Source organism: Pseudophryne corroboree, chromosome 4, assembly GCF_028390025.1.
Source record: "Pseudophryne corroboree isolate aPseCor3 chromosome 4, aPseCor3.hap2, whole genome shotgun sequence".
In the NCBI taxonomy this organism is placed as follows: Eukaryota; Metazoa; Chordata; class Amphibia; order Anura; family Myobatrachidae; genus Pseudophryne; species Pseudophryne corroboree.
Genome location: NC_086447.1, coordinates 329496149 through 329504212, shown reverse-complemented (window position 1 = coordinate 329504212; position 8064 = coordinate 329496149). Strand labels below are relative to the sequence as shown.

At 43.5% G+C, this 8064-nt stretch overlaps 1 protein-coding gene across 1 annotated transcript in view; it reads left to right on the top strand.

Annotated features, from left to right (window-relative positions):
* Positions 1–6864: 6864 nt before the first annotated feature.
* The window catches only part of LOC134909486 (probable cation-transporting ATPase 13A4), a 115066-nt gene continuing 113866 nt past the window's right edge, over positions 6865–8064 (top strand). Inside the window, exon 1 of the mRNA XM_063916410.1 lies at positions 6865–7175. The gene's annotated coding sequence lies outside the window, so the exon portion shown is untranslated. The remainder of the gene's footprint in view (positions 7176–8064) is intronic.

Genomic DNA, 8064 nt, shown 5'->3' with positions numbered 1-8064 from the left:
CTTTGCTGCCCTGCAGGAGTACCAGGTTGGAAATATGCTATATATATATATATATATATATATATATATATATATATATATATATATAACAAAGTATAGCTCCAGCACTCCAAGCCTCCCCCAAAGGGTGTACCTTGCTCTGGTGCCTTCCCTAGGGAACCCGTCCCTAATGCTTAATGTCCAAAAATCAGAGGCGGTACTCAAAGACTGGTGAACAAACGAATGCTGTATTAAAGTGAGGTTAACGTTTCAGGGACCACCTCCCAGGCCTGAAGACGGGGAGGTGGTCCCCGAAACGTTGACCTCACTTTAATACAGCATTTGTTCACCAGCCTCTGAGTGTCGCCTCTGATTTTTGGACATTATGTATATATAGATATAGATATATAGATATATATATATATATATATATATACAGGGGTAGTCCCACACTCTCACCCAACATAAGCAGCGGCTGGGGTGCCAAATCAAAGCCTGACCCAATCAAGGAGCCAGACTCATAGTACAATACAGTGTTTCTGCACACACAGTGGAGAAAGATAGCACTCTCCAGACTTGCGTAATCAGTATAAGCACCAAAGTGATTTATTAAAAAAAACAACGTTTCGGTCCCATTATGGGACCGAAACGTTGGTGAGCCCTTTCCATTTTTTCTGACATGAATTTGTATGGAACCAAAAAACTTTTTTGAATAAATCACTTTGGTGCTTATACTGATTACGCAAGTCTAAAAAGTGCTATCTTTCTCCACTGTATGTGGAGAAACACTGTATTATATATATATATATATATATATATATATATATATATATATAAATTACCGATTTTAAGGATATGGGGTGACTTAACAAGTTGCACACCCTACCTGCTGCAATGCTCTGTTCTCTCCTTAACTCCCTCTTTTCCTTGCAGCAGACTCATGCATTCTGATTGATGGATAGCTCCAGCCATCCTCCTATCAGTATGTGGAGACATCCCCACCACTGTGATTAGTGTGTGGCCATAGCCTTCCACAATCAGCATCATAATGAATTTAAATATATGTGCTACTGTGGGAGTTAACTAATAATGAAAATGAGGGAGGTAATGGGGTTAATTTTGTTGATTAGTGTTGTTAAAAATTAAGCTGAAAGATTACATTATATTTGAGGAGGGTTTAAATAATGATGAGAGGAATTCATGAAATGCACGACTAATCAGAAGATATCGTTAATGATGCAATGCTGCTAAATGCAGCAAGGCATGTTAGATTGTGCCATTGTACCATTGCATCATGCAATGTGTACAGGCGGCATGATAGGTCTGCCCATCTGCTGGTATATCAGCCAGGAACGCATGGCTCTGAAGGGTACCCAGCCTTAGACAGATACTCAGAAGTTATGTTTAATGTGCTCCAGGTGGTTAAAATCAACATATGATTGACATTGTTTTAGATTGATATACAGTATCTAGCATATGATTATTGATGGTAATAATGGTTTGAATGCCATTGTCAGCTGATTACTGAAGACATTACCTGCTGCACAAAATATGTTTAAACCTTCAGCTTTCAAGAGAATAAGAGGTTAAAACAACTGTTTACTACACATACATTATGTATGGGGCATATGGTTTACTTTTGAAACAGGAAAACTATAAAATCATATTAAGCAACAGAATTTTGATAATGCTGCCATTTTGTCTTTCTGCCATGAATATATAAGGGGCCTAATTCTGACCTGATCGTAGATGTGCTAAATTTAGCAAATCTACGATCAGCTTCCCTGACATGCTGGGGGACGCCCTTCACAGGGCTAGTCCGCCCCGCATGTCAGGCCCTGCCCCGTCGCACAAGTACAAAAGCATCACACGACGGCAATGCTTTTGTACTTGAAGAGTAGCTTCCCACCAGCGCAGCTCCTGCGTGCTGGCAGGGAGCTACCAGTCACTGTGAGGGTCGCAGCGGCTGCGTGTGACGTCATGCAGCCGCCGCGGCCCGCCCCCCCAACAGTACAGGCACGCCTGCGTTGCCCGGACCTCCCCCCTAAATGGTGGCCAAATGCCGCTGGCCCTCCCCCTTCCACCCAGTGACCGCCTCTGCCTGTCAATCAGGCAGTGACGATCGCAGGGGGGGGATTGCAGGGCTGAGACAACCGTCGGCTGTCCGGCATGCGCCGGCGCACTGCGGCACCGGCGCATGCTCAGTTCAGACCGGATTGCTGCTGTGCGAAAACGCAGAGCAGCGATCAGGTCTGAATTAGGTCCATTGAACAGTGATCTGATATACCTAATTGGTTTCTCAGGGATTCCGTGTTACAGCACACACAGAATATAATCACAAAAACAGCTATTTCCCCTCTCTTAGGCTATATACTGTACATATTCCCTGTCGTAGATTGATTAACACCTGGTACAACATCCATTAGGTGCATGTTTGGTAATCTATATACATAACAAGATTAGGATAAGATTTCAAACATATTATAATGTATGACTGCTGTAATACAAATAGTATTTTGCCTCTCTTTAATCCACGAATGGTTACATGATAAGAACTAATTAACTAGCTGTTATTCCTTCCTTTATTTGTTTGATGTATCTCCAAGTCCCATTAATCATCCAAATCCCTGAAAATCGGAGGACAGTTTGCTGTCCATGAATTTAATGATTTCTCTATTTAGGTTATTGGTATTTGTGTAATTTTTAACTATCATAATAAAAGTCCTCTTTTTTTGTTTTTAGATTTACATGTTTACCGCATTTGAGATTAGACGCACAACCAACCTTAGCTGGATGACTTGTACCCAGTATAGGAAGTAAATACCCAAATACTGCTGTTTTACTTCATTCTTTTCTACACTTACACTATGCTCTTGTGTGGAATCACCCTTTTATCTTAATGCTACTGGTGTGGCAAGCTACTCTGTGCCTGCTGAGAGTGCATCTGTTGCCATGGCTCTGCCCTATATCATCATTGCTTGACACAACTTTACAATTGTTTCTCGCAGTACACTGTGAAATGCACTTATTTCTGTTAGGAGTTGTCGCTGGTATTTATAAATACATTTCTTTGTACTGTGTACTGCAAAAACATGTTTTCCACTTATTACATTTTTGGGAACTCTAAGGGGCAGATGTACTAACAGAAGCCAAGCCTTGAAAATGATAAATACAGTGAAAATTCTTGTACATAGCGCTCCTCAATATTATGGGGCAGATTATCTGCCGCAGATGTATTAACCTGGAGAAGTAATAAAGCAGTGATAAGCACAAGGTACCGCACCAGCCAATCATTACGAATTTGAAAAACGACAGGAGCTGACTGGCTGGTGCGTTATCACCTTGCACTTATCACTGCTTTATCACTACTTTATCCCTTCTCCAGTCTTAATACATCTGTCCCTATATGTCCTAAAGCATTTTCACTGATATTTATTTGCCTGCACTAAATTACAATATGAATATTGCACTTTCATAGGTTAGTATGGCGGTGATATTTTCCTCGGCTCTTACTAACATTTGAGACGACTGTGGGGGTTCAGACCTGATCACTGCTGTGCGTTTTTGCGCAGTGGGCGATCAGGTCCAAACTGCGCATGCATATGCACCGTAATGCACAGGCACGTCGTACGGGTACAAAGCAGATCGCCACTCAGCGATGGGTTTGTGCGATGGATCCATTCACATGGGCGAACGCAAGGAGATTGGCATGAAGAAGGTGTTTGTGGGAATCAAATGACCATTTTCAGGGAGTGTCTGGAAAAACGCAGGCGTGTCCATGCATCTGCAGGGAGGGTTTCTGACGTCAATTCCGGTCCCAGACAGGCTGATGTGATCGCAGCAACTAAGTAAGTCCTGGGCTGCGCAGAGACTGCACAAAATCTGTTTGTGCAGCTCTGCTACACATGCGTTCGCACATTTGCACAGCTAAAATACACTCCCCCTGTAGGCGGCGACTATCTGATCGCAGCAGTGCAAAATTCGCTTGCTAGCGATCAGGTCTGAATTAGGCCCTGTATCTTTTCATCTGTGTGGGCTGTCATTGGGGGTCATTCCGAGTTGCTCGCTCACTAGCAACTTTTTGCTGTGCTGCAATTAGACAGTCGCCGCCTATGAGGCAGTGTATTTTCGCTAGAGATGTGCACCGGAAATTTTTCGGGTTTTGTGTTTTGGTTTTGGATTCGGATCCGCGGCCGTGTTTTGGATTCGGATGCATTTTGGCAAAACCTCCCTGAAATTTTTTTGTCGGATTCGGGTGTGTTTTGGATTCGGGTGTTTTTTTTACAAAAACCCCTCAAAAACAGCTTAAATCATAGAATTTGGGGGTCATTTTGATCCCATAGTATTATTAACCTCAATAACCATAATTTCCACTCATTTACAGTCTATTCTGAACACCTCACAATATTATTTTTAGTCCTAACATTTTCACCGAGGTCACTGTATGACTAAGCTAAGCGACCCAAGTGGCCGACACAAACACCTGGCCCATCTAGGAGTGGCACTGCAGTGTCAGACAGGATGGCAGATTTAAAAAATAGTCCCCAAACAGCACATGATGCAAAGAAAAAAAGAGGTGCAATGAGGTAGCTGTGTGACTAAGCTAAGCGACCCAAGTGGCCGACACAAACACCTGGCCCATCTAGGAGTGGCACTGCAGTGTCAGACAGGAAGGCAGATTTAAAAAAATAGTCCCCAAACAGCACATGATGCAAAGAAAAAAAGGAGGTGCAATGAGGTAGCTGTGTGACTAAGCTAAGCGACACAAGTGGCCGACACAAACACCTGGCCCATCTAGGGGTGGCACTGCAGTGTCAGACAAGATGGCAGATTTAAAAAATAGTCCCCAAACAGCACATGCAGCACACATATGGATAGTATACTTGACGACACAGAGGTAGAGCAATGGACTACTATACCGTACTGCTATATATATACTGGTGGTCAGCAAAATTCTGCACTGTCCTACTATATACTGCGCACAACTAAAATGCAGCACAGGTATGGATGGATAGTATACTTGGTGACACAGAGGTAGAGCAATGGACTACTGTACCGTACTGCTATATATATACTGGTGGTCAGCAAAATTCTGCACTGTTCTCCTACTATATACTGCGCACAACTAAAATGCAGCACAGGTATGGATGGATAGTATACTTGACGACACAGAGGTAGCGCAATGGACTACTGTACCGTACTGCTATATATATACTGGTGGTCAGCAAAATTCTGCACTGTCCTCCTACTATATACTACAGTGCAGCACAGATATGGAGCATTTTTCAGGCAGAAAACGTAGATATTTTCAGCACACTGAGCACAGATATTTGCAGCACACTAAGCACAGATATTTGCAGCACACTGAGCACAGATATTTGCAGCACACTGAACACAGAAACTGAGAGAACGCTGCACTTCCTCTCACTATCATCTCCAATGCACGAGTGAAAATGGTGGCGACGCGCGGCATCTTATATAGAATACGAATCTCGCGAGAATCCGACAGCGGGATGATGACGTTCGAGCGCGCTCGGGTTAACCGAGCAAGGCGGGAAGATTCAAGTCTGCCTCGGAACCGTGTAAAATGGGTGAAGTTCGGGGGGGGATTCGGATCTCGAGGAACCGAACCCGCTCATCTCTAATTTTCGCTTTGCAAGTGTGCGAACGCTTTTGCAGCCGACATCAGTTTTTTGCAGATTCTGAGTAGCTCTGGACTTACTCAGCCGCTGCGATCACTTCAGCCTGTCCGGTCCCGGAATTGACCTCAGACACCCGCCCTGCAAACGCTTGGACATGCCTGTTTTTTTCCAAACACTCGCAGAAAACGGTCAGTTGACACCCATGAACGCCCTCTTTCTGTCAATCACCTTGCAATTTATCACTCTCCAAGGATTGATAAATCTGGGCCTTGGTCCTTAGGACCCCACACAGTTCATGTTTTCCAGAGCACCTGTGGATTTGTAAATTGTGACAGTTGGTGATTCCCAGTGCCCCGGCCGGATGGTTGAGTCTATATCGGAGTGGCAGGAGGGACCTTCTGACGTACCTAGGGGAGGAGACACGTCACCAGGGGGAGGAGCTACGGCCAAACAGGGTACCCGAAAAGTACCCTCGCGGGCTCGCTTCGCTCGCCACCTGATTACTAAAGGTAATAGTTGGTGGCGTGGATAGTAGAGGAGCTATCCCGCTGGCCTAGCTCCTCCCCCTTGTGTCATGACTCCTCCCCCAGACGGAAAAGGTCCCTTAGCCCACTTGATTCTAGCATCTACCCCGGCCGGATTACCTAGAAAATGTGAACTATTTGCGGTCCTGAGGACCGAGTTTAGAGAACCACTGGTCTTGGGGCAGAATAGTAACAGTTGTGGTATCTGCCTCCTCCATCGCAGCACTGTGTAGGTGAGGCAGGAGCTGCATTACCACTGAGAACATAAAAAGTTAGTACATCTGGCCATAACTTGAGTATGTATTAACGTTATTTTTTTATGCACAATGGGGCAGATTTATTAAAATACTTGCTACGGCCGCTATGTGTAAGAACCCGCTTCACCTCCAGATCGTAGTGAAGTGGGTTAATATAATGCCAGCATGTATTAATAGCATGTTTGCTGAAGAGGAAGAGTGTTAAACTACCTGTGTAGTTTAATACCTGAGATTGTTAAACTACCTGTGTCTTCAGCTGTTTCTGCTCCCACTGACAGGTGCTGCATACTGTCTGCACATACGCAGGTCAGAAAATCCACCAGCGGCTCCAGGGGCATTATTGAGAAAAAAACTTTATTGTTTTTTGTATGCTGACAGCCGAGGACAGTGCTGTGTCCCAGACAACGTCAGCTGCTGCCGTTGAAATCGATAGCTGCAGCTGTCGGAACAGTCAATGCCACTGACTGTTCATACATTGCCTGGGATATCGGTGTTCTATCTTAAAAATAGTGTCAATAATGACAGGGATGCATAGTCATGTAGCAAACATATCCTTCTTCTTACATGGGGAGAAGCTTCTCCTCCATAATGACTGTTAATACATCTACCTCATTGTGTTCTCAGTGATGTAGGACTATCTGGTGACATTTTCCCATAAAAGATTTGGTTTATGCTTAGTAGTAAAAATTCATCCTTATCTGCCCACCATTAAGGATGGGATAGGGATAAATGCACAGAGGAATGATGAGGATGAACTTTTCTATCTTCTCAAGGTCAGTAATCAGCATTTTAGAATTTACTTTTACCAAGAGCCAAACCTGCTGTCTCGTGATCCTTATACGCCAACTAGTGCGTCTATTGGCACCTCAGGTTACCATTCATAGAACCATATTATCTACAAAGGAATGACTAAATAAATAAACAAACCTGTTTCATTTTATGATGGTGACTAGATTATAAGCTCTCAGAAGTTTCATTGTTATATGCTGCCAATTGCTTAACTTGGTGTTGTTAACAAAAACAATGCTTTGACACAGGTAAAGTTTGTTACTTTTCTTTGTGTATGTCATAATTCTCTGCAAAGTAACTGATAGTAAATACAAGTAAGCTGAATATTGTGTCTAGAGCGAGTTGTGTAACTTCATCTCAGTCGCCAGGAGGCAAGATAGAAGTTGTCACTCCCCACCGCTCCCATGCCCATGCTTTGACTTTGTAAAACAAATTTAGACCTGACAGTCAAGTTTTTATAGAATATGAATTGTGTCATTTTGATTAAAGTTTATTTTAGATAAGTTAATTTATCTTCTCCTATAAAACGTGACTGTAGCCATAAGTGTATCTACAGTATTATGGATGCAGGGTGTGTTGTTTACATGGCCCTCTGGTTCCTTGGGGGCCCACACAGCACCACTGCACCCATTCCCAAAATGTACCACGCCATCAGCACTAAATATATTATTGGGAACATGGCACAGGAGCACATGCCAGGTAATAGGGGCTGTGGGACTATTGCAATGGATACAAAATGGGGAAATAGAGGAGAGATGTCCCCTTAGGACTGGTGCCCATAGTTGATTGTCTCCATAGTCTGCTAGAACAAGTTGTACCATTACAACATTTGAGTGAACTGGCAAGGCTCTATTACATCAAACTTTTTCTCAA